This window comes from Pipistrellus hanaki, assembly GCF_964339955.1.
Source record: "Pipistrellus hanaki genome assembly, chromosome: 12".
In the NCBI taxonomy this organism is placed as follows: Eukaryota; Metazoa; Chordata; class Mammalia; order Chiroptera; family Vespertilionidae; genus Pipistrellus; species Pipistrellus hanaki.
Window position 1 is genome coordinate 39,051,613 of NC_140514.1, and position 13,161 is coordinate 39,064,773.

The window sequence follows — 13,161 nt, forward strand, 5'->3', positions numbered from 1 at the left end:
CTGTGGGAGACCGCCCCTAGAGGACCTGCTTATAGGCTCCCAAAGGGCTCAGACTTCCACCCCAGGCAACGTGGAGCCCCGGGACTCACAGGGACCCTGTCAGGACCACTGTGGACCCAGAAAGAGACAGCTGGGGGCACATTCTCACAACAGGGAAGTTTCCCTGGACAGTCAGTTCTGGACTGGGCACCCAGGAGTGGCCAGGCCAGGCCACCCATCCCCAGGATGGGGATGACGCTGGCGATCATGGGGCTGGGAGAGGTTGCTGAGGCCCTGTTGTTTTGGAGAGCCCTAAGCATCCAACCTGATCTCCACCCCATCTGCCACCCCCCAGACACGGTCCTGGCCTGAGGTTGTGAAATGGGCAAGATGCCCTGGCGGAACCCACGGGTGAACACGTGCACCACTAAAAACGCATGGGCACACAGCCTTATGGAGGTGCAGACAGGTGCACAGACAAATACTGAGCACAAATACAGAGGAAGACAGTATACTTAGAGAATCGCTGTCAACAAATTCAAGTAACAGCTGCCTTCCAGCCACCAACTTCCAGAGTCCACAGGAGGCATCTGCTCTGCAGGATCACAGCCCCAGAAGCCTCCCTGAGGGCGCCGTCCTTTCCCCTCCTCCACATGCAGGGATGGCTTTTGTGCACGTTCATCCTCCCCTGGGTAGGTGTGCCATGGGCGTGGGAGGGCCTGGGAAGTCCTTCTGAGTCCTGACTGCCCACCACGGAGTGGGATCTTGGGGAATGCCCACAGGGACAGCATGGCCCCGCAATTCCTAACTGGAACCATCTCTGCTCAAATCCCAAGAGTCCGCAGGAAACAAGAGAGGGAAAGCCACGTCCACGGGGAGGCGTGCTGGGCTGCGGGACAGGCTCTCGTTTGGAGGGGCCGGGACACAGAAGAGTCAGCAGCCGTCTTCGCAGTCAGAGGCCATCAGAGAACATTCTTTCATTGACCTCAGCTGGATGTCTGACCCTGGCCCCAGACTGAGCCCTGATCTAGTCCTTACATAGTCTCACCTGTAACCCTGAGCCTACTCCTACACTGTCCCTTAATCCTGGTCACAGGTTCTCCCTATCCCTGATCCCAGACTGACCTCAAGTCCCATCAGGCATCACCCAACTTCACCTTTGGTCAGAAGGGTGCAACTGGCCCCTTTTGGACTGGCCCTAAGCTGGCGCTGGGAGCAGGAGTGGCTCGAAGACAGAATATTTTGATCTGCCTGTTCCCTCCTGAGCATCCCTCTCCCTCCAGGATGGCTGTAGCTAATGTCCCAGGAATTCCTGGACACGCTCTGCCTACAGCCTTTCCCCAGGGGGCCCAGAGCACCCCACCCTGGGCTTCCGCTCTTGCCTGCAGTTCTGGGAAGCCGGGGTTCACAGCCTGCCTCTCGGGTCCCTGTCGTCCTTAAGGCACCTTGAAATCAGTCAGAACAGACTGGGCGTGCGTGGTGGGGAAGCTGGTTCAAAGGGAGTTCAATGCGGACGAACTTTGCAAAGCCTGGAGAAGGGGCTGGGTGACTGTGGAGGATGAGGCCTCAGGCGTACTGGGGAGATGCACAGCCTTGGACCCTCCAACTGGGCTCAGAAAACACTCATCCCGGGGGCAAATCTGCCTACAGTCCCGCTCCTCATCTGGACTTTCTATGCCCAAAGGAGTGAAGCCATTTAGCCATCCAAACTCTTTACCCGTGTGCAGTCTTATGAGGGCAGCAAATCTATTTTATTTCATCTTCACAACAGCCTGAGAGGTGACACTGTTTGTAGATACTAGGTTTGCACGCTACTTTTTGTACTGATGAGAAAGCAAGCCCAAAGCCCCCCCACCCCCCCCTCCCCACACGCATTGTATTGTCCTGGTCACACCCCCACCAAGCAAGTGTGCAGCCACTGAGACAGGAGGCCTGTCCCACGCAGCCAGTGCCCCTTTGTTTAAAGCTGACAACAGAGGGAGTTGTCCATTTTACCCTCGATTTTGCACAATTTGGGCCTGGAATTTTTTTTAATTTGAAAAAGTTTTACTTTCTTTTCCCTAAAACTACCTTTGCTTCCTACAACCAGAGCCAAATGGAAAGCTGGGAGGGGGGTGGGGGGGGGGGAAGGAAACAGGGTGATGGTGGGGGTGGCTCCTCGGTCCTCCCGGCCAGTGCCCAGAGAGCAGAGACCGGAGGCGGAGGGCAGGCGGCAGGGCTAGGACTCGGGGTCTGCAGAGTTGGTGCGGGATCTTCCTGACCTCCAGTCTGGACTGAGTGGTCCAGCCTGAGAGTCAGAGCTCAGAATCTCCTCTCTCGGCCTCGTCCTGCCCGCCACCGGCTGGCACCAGGGAGCCCTTGGACTCAGCTCCTGGCTCCTCGTCCGGCCCAGGGCCTCCGGCTGGGCCTCATTTCACTCTGAGGAACCTCAGCGCAGTGGCAGGCCCCCTCCCTGAGAAATCCCAAGGCCAGCGGAAGGAACAGTCTGTTTCCATCGGCGGAGCTATGGAGAGAGGCCTGCCCGGGGACGCCAGCTCCTGCTCAGACTTGTTCCTCACCCCCTTCTGCGGAGCCGGAGCGGACAGCTACTCCGGCCGGCGGTGCCCCTTCAGCCACCGAGCCCATCTGTGGCCACAGACATGCACCCGGAGGTGTCTGCCTGCCTTCTCCCGCTCTGTGCCCTCCCTCCAGAGCGAGCACCATTCTGGCTGGCAGTGCCCCTCCAGCGCCCAGTCCTCAAGGACAGTTTAGAGGGCGCTCCCTGGCCGTGCCCTGGCAGCTCGGAGAGGGGGAGAAACTCCTGCGGGCCGGGCCGGTGGGGGTGGGGACGGGACCCACTGGGCTTGGAAACCACCACAGCCCCCTCCTTGCAGCGTGGGGCTCGGAGGCCTTGGCTTAGAACGCGTAGGGACCCTCAAAGCCACTGCCTGCCAGAGGCCCACCGGCCCACCCACCTCCCGGGAGCCGCCATCCTGCTGCTTGGGAAGCAATGGAGCAAACACAGGATTCGGATCCTGTTTGTTCATTTCTCAAAGGTTTCCTTCTCCTTTGTCCCTGAGTGCGACCCGCTCCCAGCCCGCACGCACAGGTATCCTCTCGTCCCTGGCTCTTTAGACTTTTTTTTAACTTTAATTTTATAGACAACCACCCCTACCCAAGGGTCTGTCCCTCCTGGTGCCCGGCTCCCAGTCCCGGCCGCCCAAAGGGCAGCACCTGAGTTTCCTCCGATGGAAACGGGACCGAGCCCTGCAGACGCCCCCTGTCACTTTGTTGCTTTCTCCTTTGCCGCACCCCAGGCCTCATCTTGGAAATCTCGGCTCCAGAGACTGGCCCTGGAAGGCATTTTTCCCAAGAAATGGAAACACCCCCACCGCCCGGTCAAAGCCCCCATCCCAGGCCTCCCCCGCCCCACACCCACCCAGACGGAAGCGGCCCACCGAGGGGCTTGCCCTAGAGCCCACCGGGTAGGCAGGAGGAACGCACCTGGCAACCGTGTCCGAGCCGGCACTGCCTGGGAGAGGGGCCGGCGGTGGCGAGGGGCCGCGCTGGCTGGGCTGGCAGGGACACTGAGCGGAGGGCCCGGGCAGCCCAGGCCCTTTATAGCCTGCAACCTGCCCTGGCACCGCCCACTGGGCGGCTGTAACCAGGCCTGCAACTAGGGGAGTCGCTAGGAGCTGGGAGGACAGCCACCCCAGGACCCCAGGGCCAGGCCCCCACGCACAGGAATCCGGGATTCTGCCTCCTCCCAGCCCGGGCAACTGGACGTCCTGGTATGCGTATGAGACTCTGTGTGTGAGTCTGTGTGTGTGTGTATGAGACTGTGTGTGTGTGAGACTGTGTGTATGTCTGTGTGTACGTGTGCATACATGAGATTGTGTGTATGTGTCTATATCTGGGTGTGTGTCTGAGACTGTGTGTGTCAGTGTGTATATGAGACTGTGTGTGTCTCTGTGTGTATGAAGCTGTGTGTGTCTCTGTGTGTGTGTGTGTCTCTGTGAGTCTCTGTGTGTGTGAGGCTGTGTGTCTGTGTGCGTGTATATGAGACTGTGAGTGTGTCTCTGTGTGTATGAGACTGTGTGTATCTGTATGTATGTGAGACTTTGTCTGTAGGTGTGTGTAAGACTGTGTGTATCTGTGCATGTGAGAGTGTGTGTCAGTGTGTGTATGAGACTTTGTGTCTGTATGTGTATGAGGCTGTGTGTGTCTGTGTGTGTGTCTGAGATACTGTGTGTCTGTGTGTGTATGAGACTGTGTGTCTGAGTGTGTGTATGAGGCTGTGTGTGTGAGACTGTGTGTGTCTCTGTGTGTGTCTGTGTGTGAGACTGTGTGTGTCTCTGTGTGTGTATGAGGCTGTGTGTGTATGAGACTGTAGGTGTGAGACTGTGTGTGTCTGTGTGTGTCTGAGACTGTGTATGTGTGTGTATGAGGCTGTGTGTGTCTCTGTGTATGAGACTGTGTGTGTCTGTGTGTGTGTGAGAGGCTGTGTGTGTCTGTGTGTGTCTGTGTGTGTGTATGAGGCTGTGTGTGTGTATGTATGAGACTGTGTGTGTCTGTATGTGTGTGTCTGTGTGCGTGTCCGCGTGCTTAAACATCCATTCAAAGACCTCGGATCTCTTTCCCTCATCCCCTTTCTCTGGCAGTAACAGTTTTTGAAAGGACGGGGCGAGCAGCGTGTTTCTGCTCAGTTTATCAAATTACACTCAGTGACAAAGGACTGAAGTGCATTTTCTTGAAGGCTTGACAATCAGGATCGAGCAGAAAAAAGAAAGGCATGACAGAGAGCCCAGAGCTTTTGTCGAAGGTAAAACACCGATATGAGAGGCGGGGCTGTGGTTGGGTGGCTCTAAGTGAATTTGCCTTCATGTTGTCTGGAATTAAAAACTGCTTCCCCCACCCTCAACCTTCGCTGCAAAACCCCCACGGACCCCAGCATTTGGAGGGTGTTGGCTTTTAGAATGAAGGCTGCGCATTTTCTCTGTAGGCTGCGTCAGAGCTGTAGTGCAGCCTCCTCCCTTGGGCACCTGCCCAGCCCCCTGCAGGCCATCTTCCGGCAGCTGCTGCTGGAAGTGCAGGCCCCACCTCACCTGTGAGGCTTCTTCTTAGGGGTCTGGCTGGGACGGGGGTGGGTTGGGCTTCTCCCTGCCAATCAAACTTCCTTCCTGCACTTGACCTCCCAGGACTGTCAGGTGAAGGGTGGACTGTCAGGGCAGTGTGGGGCCTGAGGCAGAGGACATGAAAGTATTGGGCTGCTTGTCCCCAGGGTTCCCATTCTTTGGGGACCCGCGGGAGGGCAGCAACCCAAATGGTCAGTCTTTAAATGCAGAAGGACAGCCTGGGAAGAAAGACACCCCTTACCCAGGCTTGGAGACCTACCCAAAACAAGCCCACCTGCCCTGCCTTCCCAGTCCAGTGGCTGTGGGAGCTCGGAGCAGAGCTAACCTGGGAACCCCGTCGGCAGAAGTCCGCCCTCCGGTCCACGTCACTCCCTCCTGCCAGGGAGGCCATGTGGCAGCCGCCTGAGCGCCCCCACTTCCTCCAAACACCAGCCACGACCACTCCGCTCCGGCCCAGGCTAACCCGGCCCCCATGCTGTAGCTTCCACAGTGTCCTCCCTCCATACTGAGTTAGCAGCCTCACCCTCCCCACCTGTGAACACACACACACACACACACACACACACACACACACAGCTTCCGGACCCATGAACAGCAGGAGGAGTCTTCATCCAGCAGCCTTTTTAGGAGTGAATCTGGGCGTCTTGGAATCATATATGAAACCATCTCTTTCATGGAGGCATCCCCCACATCCACATGGTGACGTAAACACTTGGAGGAGCACCTCCCCAGGGCTACGGGCCCCTCTGCCCTCGGACTGAGATCTGCTCAGGCTGCACGTCCGTCATTGGGCAGAGCCCCCCGCCCCACACTGTGTCCCCATCAGACTGTGGGATCCCAGCATCCCCTGCTCTGTGTCTCCATCAGACTGTGGGATCCCAGCACCCCCTGCTCTGTGTCCCCATCAGACTGTGGGTGCCAGAGAACACTCCCTGCCTCTGCAGCCCTCTGCTCTGAGCTCAGGCTGAGACAGGAAGGGCAGCTCGGCGGGGCAGGCAGCGGGGATCCAGTGAGAACGGCCTGTTCACACTCTTTGGTCAGCAGAAGGACCAAAGCCCAACAGATGGAGCAGTCACACACAGACCCCGTGGGAATGGGGGCGGGAACCAGGCAAAGAACAGAGAGGGCTGGCACCCCTCCCCATGCGCTCTCCTGACCCACTAAGGGGGGAACAAGTAGGGGTGCAGAGGTGGCCAGGCGGGCCTGGCCTGGCAGAGGAGGAGTGCAGGGGGGAGGCAGGGAAGGCAGGGGGAGGAAGGAGGTGCTAGGCCTGGGTCTCTGCACACAGAGCTGGTTATAAGCGCAGTGCAGACAGCCCTGGGCCGGCTGCACCCTCCACCCTCCGGGGGGAGGCACGGCATTGGCCTCAGGGGAAGGGACAGCGGTGGGGACGACACCAGGCACAACCACAACGGAGACCGAAGGAGCAAGGAGAAGGCTGCAGTGCTTCCTCCACTGATGGACGCACAGCGTGGACGCTCCTCCCGCCGCACCCGCTCCTGGAGACTCACACCGCACACGCCCAGCCCTGCGTCCTCCGTGCGCTGGTGCCGGGCTGAGCCTCGTGGCCTTGAGCTTCCTGCCTGGCCAAAGGGCCACCAGCACCTTCAGCGCCTGAGGGCCCCGGTGGGCAACAGCTGGCGTGGCTGCAAAAGAAGGGCCTGGGTGGGTGAGGAAGGCCCGGGCCAGTGGTCGGCAAACTCATTAGTCCACAGAGCCAAATACCAACAGGACAAGGATTGACATTTCTTTTGAGAGCACATTTTTTAAAAAAAATATACTTTATTGATTTTTTACAGAGAGGAAGGAAGAGGGATAGAGAGTTAGAAACAGTGATGAGAGAGAAACATCGATCAGCCTCCTCCTGCACACCCCTTACCGGGGATGTGCCCGCAACCAAGGTACATGCCCTTGACCGGAATCGAACCCGTAACCTTTCAGTCCACAGGCCGACCGACGCTCTATCCGCTGAGCCAAACCGGTTTCGGCAGTGTCATTTTCTTAAAGGGGGTCCCCCAAATCACATAAGCTTCAGGTTTCATAAGCCCTGGGGCCTGAAAGACGCTTTTCTCTTCCCCACCTCATGCCTTTGTCAATCTTCTCAGGCCACTTCCACGCACAAAAGGACTGTCTGGTCGGCCTGGCCTGGCAGAGCCATAGTGACCCCTTGGGGAGGCCCTCCACCTCGCACCCCCGGCCCCCCCATGGAGGCCTGAGTGGATCCCTTCCTGAGAGGCTGCCCCAGCCCTGGCCTCATCCCTGAACTTGGTTTGCTGCCGATTTTGCTGCTGATTCGCCACCTGCACCTGTCCCCCCTTCTCCCATCCTCCGCTCACAGCAGTCGGCCCGACCAGGAGCCCCGTTAAGTGAATTCCCTGGATTCTCAGAAGCTGTGGTTGGCTCTGGGCACAGCGTCCCAGGCCTGGCAGGGGCTTTGCTCCCCAAACGATGGACTCCCGGAGAAGCCGGAGAAGCCGGGGGTAGGGCTGTGCTAAGCAACACAGGGGCTCAGGAATGGGCCCTACGGGGAACAAAAGCCACTTGGCCGCTTCTCCGTGAGCACCCGCGTCCCTCAGGAGCCTCGCAGGGCAGGGCGTGGGGACACGGGGCTCCCTCCTCGGTGTCTGAGAGATGGATGGGGCTGATTTTTTCCACGATTCCTCCCCATAAATCTGATTTGGCCCCTCATCTGTCTGGGCCAGTCGCCATGGAGGTGGGCGGTGGTGATGAATGGGCTGCCTGGCTAATGTGACTGGGCTGGCAGGGCCGTGGGGAGGGGCTCTGCGCTGATGGATGGTCCTCACGGGGGCACATTGCATTAGACACCCCTAACACGATCAACCGGGCCATTAGGAGACCAATTGGTTGCTCCTCCTCACCGGGGTGGGGCGGGGGAGCAGGAAGATTGAGGAGGGCGGCAGCTCGGAGACACCTGGGGGGTCCCAGGAGGTCGAGATTTCCCTGCAGGACCACTCCCTAGGAAATCTGTGAGGCTACAGGCAGCACCAGGTGGGAAGGGAAGACAGGAAGTGAGGCCTGGGAGAAGGTGGGACCTGCCCACGGTCACTTCTGGAGCTGGAGGGAAGAGCGGGAATCAGCACTGCAGCCTCCTGCTCCCCATGCCTGCAGGGGAGACCAGGATGGAGGAGAGGTGAGATCGGGGGAGACCGGATGGAGGAGAGGTGAGATCGGGGGAGACCGAGATGGAGGAGAGGTGAGATCAGGGGAGACCGGGCTGGGGGAGAGGTGAGATCGGGGGAGACCGGGATGGAGGAGAGGTGAGATCGGGGGAGACCGGGCTGGGGGAGAGGTGAGATCGGGGGAGACCGGGATGGAGGAGAGGTGAGATCGGGGGAGACCGGATGGAGGAGAGGTGAGATCGGAGGAGACCGGGCTGGGGGAGAGGTGAGATCGGGGGAGACCGGATGGGGGAGAGGTGAGATCGGGGGAGACCGGATGGGGGAGAGGTGAGATCGGGGAAGACCGGGCTGGGGGAGAGGTGAGATCGGGGGAGACCGGATGGAGGAGAGGTGAGATCGGGGGAGACCAGGATGGGGGAGAGGTGAGATCGGGGGAGACCGGGATGGAGGAGAGGTGAGATCGGGGGAGACCGGGATGGAGGAGAGGTGAGATCGGGGGAGACCGGGCTGGGGGAGAGGTGAGATCGGGGGAGACCGGGCTGGGGGAGAGGTGAGATCGGGGGAGACCGGATGGAGGAGAGGTGAGATCGGGGGAGACCGGGCTGGGGGAGAGGTGAGATCGGGGGAGACTGGGATGGGGGAGAGGTGAGATCCTGGGGAGACCGGATGGGGGAGAGGTGAGATCGGGGAAGACCGGGCTGGGGGAGAGGTGAGATCGGGGGAGACTGGGATGGGGGAGAGGTGAGATCCTGGGGAGACCGGATGGAGGAGAGGTGAGATCCAGGGAGACGCTGCCACTGTGGGCTCTGCAGCCAACTGAAGCCGGCCCAGCCCGGAGGGCCTTTCACCGGGGCTGGCTCCGGGTCTCCCCGGCCCCACTCCAGACCCCCTGCAGCCACTTGAGTTCTGCTCTTCCTCGTGTAATTTTAAAGGCGTTTCCTACACACAGCACGTTGTCTAGCTTTCCTTATCCCCCAGGCCACCGGATTTTAAAAGCATTTAAAGCGGCTGGCAGCTCCCAGGCCCTCGGGATGGGAGGCCAGGCAGGCACTGACCAGCCTCTCTCCCAGCCTCCAAGCGGGCCTCCCTCCACCTCACCCAGCCTCCACCGTGAAGGTGGCCACACACATGTACACCCACACACGCGTACACCCACACACGTGTACACCCACACACGCGTACACCCACACACATGTACGCCCACACACGCGTACACCGCTAGGTCCTCCCTGTGGCCCGCGGGCCAGGGCCTCCAGTTCCTGGACGTTGTTGCATCAGTGCGGGCGTCGTTCGCTCTTATCTCCTTTTTCCCTTTCACCCCCAACCCCCTCCCCACCCCCACCTTCATGCCGGACTCACACTCCCCTGTGTTGTCCCTGAGGACATGTGTCTATCTTGGACAATAGCGCTATCCTATGTACTTTTAAGGGACATCAATGACCTTGTGCTATGGATCTTGCATCAGATATTTAGAAAAGGCACTGTGTTTGCGATCTGGTCATGCTGCTTTATGTACCTTCAGTTTGTTACTCCAACCGCTGCAAACTATTCCAAAATGGGAACGGTTCATTCTAGTAGCAGACCCCTCGATTTCCTCCAGCTCCCCATCTCTCCACGCCCTGCGCGGCGGGTGGCACTTCCTCTGGCTGTCTCCCTGGAGGGGCCCCGGGCTCCCGGCTGTGCCCGCCCCAGCCCCTCCCTCGTCGCCAGCACTGACATCGCTCCACTCTCTGACCCTGCCAGGCCGGTGGGTGCAAAGCGATCGGCCTTTGCACCGTTATCGCTGCTCTGGGCATCCTTCCTTGTCACAGTCCCTCCGGTATTCTTCAGCTTTAAGGATCCTGCTTTTATTGGCTGGTACACTCCCTCTTATTTTTCAAAACCCAAATCAAGTATCCTATACTTTATGGAGTTTTCTAGCTTGTCACCCACTCCTTGGTGTTCCAGAACCTTCTGTACCTTCCAGCTTAGCATTTATCCCGTCACTGTAATCTTTCCCGTTCGCCCACCCACCCTCCCGTGGCGATGAAGGCAGAAACGGTTCCTGCCTTTGGAACCACCGGAGAGGGAGGCGGGAGAAGAATGCAGTGAGGGGGCCGATTGGTGGGAACTGGGGAATCGGGCAATCCTGTGCGCCTCTCTCTTGTGGATTAAATGAGAGCAAGTGCCCACACTGCATGCTTCTCTCACAGCCCCAGGGCCGAGGGTGCTTTCCCCCTGAATAATTCCTCTCTTATGTGCTCCAGGATCTCACACGCTCACTTCTCTCTCAAGCAGCTTTATTCCAGCCGTTTCTGTGTCTTGCCTTCTGCCTACAACCAAGCCGATCCCTCCTTTAGCCCGAGGACTTCCCCTTAATGCCAATGCGCTCTGTGCTGACTCCTCACGAAGGGTGCAGGGCTATTACAGTTAAACGATGGAGAACTCAACTTTCCTGCTTTACTGATCCGGACCTTGCAGGCAGGTTCATTGTGAGCGTTACATTCACCATTGGACGGCATTCTGGGCCCAGTGCCTCTCCTTCCTCAAGCTTCTCAGAGATGTCCTTACACACATCCAAACAGAATTCCTTATCTGCTCTCAAACCTACAACCTGCTTCTGGTCACCCTGTCGTTTTCCCGGTAAACCAAAGGGACTTTGGCTTGACCTCTCCCACTGCCCTAGATGTCAAGTTACCCCAAAATCATGGACACCCCTTCCATGTGGACTCTCAAATTTGTCCCTCACTTACATCCCCGTTTCCAGCCCTCAGAGTAAAGGAAATGTCAGCGTGGGTAAGAGTCTGTTCAGAGACAGCAGCTATGACGAAGGCTGCTGTTGTAAGTTATTTTCTCAGGTTATATCCCTCCCCACTGTCTCACCCGCTCACCCACATTCATCTGATGGCTTCTAGATCACAAGCCGTGGATGATCAATACTCTAGCTTTCTCCCCCCTTTGACAAGTTATTTCAAGGAGCGTAGAACCTTTGATCCACCAAAGCAAAAGGAGAGCCGAAACAAACCCGTTCGAAGGCATCTAGTACAGGCAAATCTAACTTATGAGTGTTTATGCAAAAATCCTAAATCAAATGCTACTAAATAAAACCCATTAAGAAGACATTATAGCCAAGTGGTGTTGATCCCATAAATGAGCTGGGAGATGTTTCAACATTCAAACTTTACTGTATTAACAGGTAAAGGAAAAAGACTGATCATTCCCAGTCTATGCTGAGGAAAAGCATTTGATAAATTAATTTTTAAAAAATATTTTTTATTGATTTTTTACAGAAAGGGAGAGGGATAGAGAGTTAGAAACATCGATCAGCTGCCTCCTGCACACCCCCTATTGGGGATGTGCCCAAAACCAAGGTACATGCCCTTGACCGGAATGGAACCTGGGATCCTTCAGTCCGCAGGCCGGTGCTCTATCCACTGAGCCAAACTGGTTAGGGCTGATAAATTTCTTGTAAAAGCTTACAATAAGCTAGGAATAGAAGTAAATCTTCTTAACTTTATAATTAACAACTAAACATTAGAAGCACTTTTATTAAAGCAAAGAAAGAGATAGGTACTTTTATTTGTTTACTAGATGCCTGGTGCATGGAATTTGTGCAAGAGTAGGCCTTCCTTCCCCCCGCTTCCCTCTGGCAGCTGAGACCTGGGCTTCCCTCACAGTCTTGGGTTCGACTGGAAGGAAGGTTGTAGGGAAGGAAGTCCAGTCTAATTAGCATATTATGCTTTTATTATTATAGATTTAGATCCTCATCAGAGGAGATGATTTTATTGATTTGAGAGAGAAAGAGAAAGAGAGAGAGAGAGAGAGAGAGAGAGAGAGAGAGAGGAGAGAGAGAGAGAGTGAGAAACAACCATCAGTTGCCGCCTGTATTTGCCCCAACCTAGGAATGTGCCCTGACTGGGAATCCGTGAACCAGATGATGCTTCAACCAGCAGAGCCACACAGCCGGGGAAAAACACACATCCTTACCATCACCTCTGTTATTCAGCACTGTCTGGTAGTCTGAGCAAATTAAATAAGAAAAAAGAAAAGAAAAAGAAAAAACAGAAAGGCAAGAAAAATAAAAAGTATAACAATATAAATATTACAGATAGCTCTTGGACAACTTTTTAATTTCTCTTATGATTATTTATCTTTTGGGGCTTCTCCTTTCCTTCCTGTGTTAATTCTGGTAATATATGCATTTTCTAGAAGCATATGCTATATTTCTTTAAGTTTATGAACTTATTTCCACAAAATTGTACAAAGTATTGTCAACATTACTTGTATTTTAATTATTTTAAATTATTACTTACATTTTCTCAAGTGTGTGGTTATTTCTATTTTCTGATTCCTAATTTTGCTTAGGAATCAGGAAAGTATTTGTAATTTTAAAAATCATTTTCCATTGATTAGATTGGCTTACTGATTTGTCTACTCATTCCTTATCCCCCCAATCAACAGCTCTGTGATTTAGAAAGGAATAAGAAGTTGTCATTATTGACAGACATTGGCACTGCCTGCAATAGAATACCCCGGGAATCAGCTGAAAAACTATCAGATCAATAAAACCATGTCATAACTTGTTCAGATGTATGACAAACATATAATCAATAGCTTTCTCATATATTAGCATTAATAAATCTAAAAAAATGTAATTTAAAACATATAATGAATGTGAATATTCATGTGAATTTATGTGAGGAATGTGAATAGCATAGATTCATGAATAATGCAAGAGTTATGGGAAGAAAGCATAAAACTTTATGAAAGACATAAAAGAAGACCCAAAGACAGACTTACTGTGCTGGGATCTGACTATCTCGAAAATGAAATAAATTCAGTGTAATCCCAATCAAAATCCCCATAGGACTTTAAAAAGGAAACTTTGCAAATTAATTGTAAAGCTCATCTGAGAGAATAAACCTGCAAGAAGAGTCAAGACATTTTTG